The sequence below is a fragment of the Acanthisitta chloris genome, unplaced genomic scaffold, assembly GCF_000695815.1.
Source record: "Acanthisitta chloris isolate BGI_N310 unplaced genomic scaffold, ASM69581v1 scaffold13726, whole genome shotgun sequence".
NCBI lineage: Eukaryota > Metazoa > Chordata > Aves > Passeriformes > Acanthisittidae > Acanthisitta > Acanthisitta chloris.
This window is the reverse complement of record NW_008679813.1, coordinates 23,410-24,352: the sequence shown is the minus strand read 5'-3', so window position 1 is coordinate 24,352 and position 943 is coordinate 23,410. Positions and strand designations below refer to the sequence as shown.

The 943-nt window shown below is 41.0% G+C and overlaps 1 protein-coding gene across 1 annotated transcript in view; it reads left to right on the top strand.

Moving 5' to 3' along the window:
- Positions 1-943, top strand: part of TMEM59 (transmembrane protein 59) — a gene marked incomplete at its 5' end in the record, with an annotated part of 8,715 nt that overhangs the window by 2,856 nt on the left and 4,916 nt on the right. The window lies entirely within an intron of this gene.

Below are 943 nucleotides of genomic sequence, written 5' to 3'. Positions count from 1 at the left end.
GCAGGAATGTCTGAAAGGATGGTGTTAAATTGGTGGGATCCGCTTCTGCTGCTTTGGGTTTGTTTAACAGCTGTTGAAAGTCTATCTACAGGATATAAACCCCAAAATCTTAGAGGAAGGTTGTCAGTTCTCTGTGAGTTTCTCCTTACCTGATCCTTAAGTAAAGGATCTTTGGAAAGAAGAGAAATTGTTGGATTTCTTAAGTATCATCAGTCTCTGTAAATAAATTAGGAATACTTAATTTTGCTATAAATAGTTTGTCATAGAAAACACAAAATGGCTGGGGGAAAAAATCCAGGCAAATTAACACTTTCCTTTAGTAATTCCACATGACAGTCAGTCCCACTTCCCATTCCTGACAAACTTGTGTATAAAAGGATTGTTCGAATGGAGCAAGAACACAGATCTTAATGTGCCTTGTAACTTGTGGTCTAGGCTACACCCTGAGCTTTACCTACAGCTAAACCCTTGGGAGTGAGGTACATGTTTTGTTTGGAACAGGCCAATAAATACTGGTGACTAGTTCTCTCAGGTTACCTGTGTTAGAGCAAAAATTTCACAGTGAAGGTTAAATATAGGATCATTTAAGTTGGAAAAAACCTTTAAGATTGAGGCCAGCCATTCCCCCAGCATTGCCAAGGCCACCACTAACCCATGTCTCCAAGTGCCACATCCACACATCCTTTAAATCCCTCCAGGGATGGTGTGTGCTGTAGGCCAGTTAATAGTGGGATTGGAGTTGTATAGAACTTTATTGCAGTAATATTGAATCTGAAAAGCTGAATCACAGTTTTATTCAGAGCAGGAAAGGTAGGAGCTCTTCATCTTTATTGCCAATGCAATTAAGCACCAGGTCAGCACTCGGGGAGGCTTTTATCCTCTTATTAGCTCCTAGAAACAAGAGAGCTTGTGCTCAGCTCAGGGAGGTGATGGCAGGTAGGGA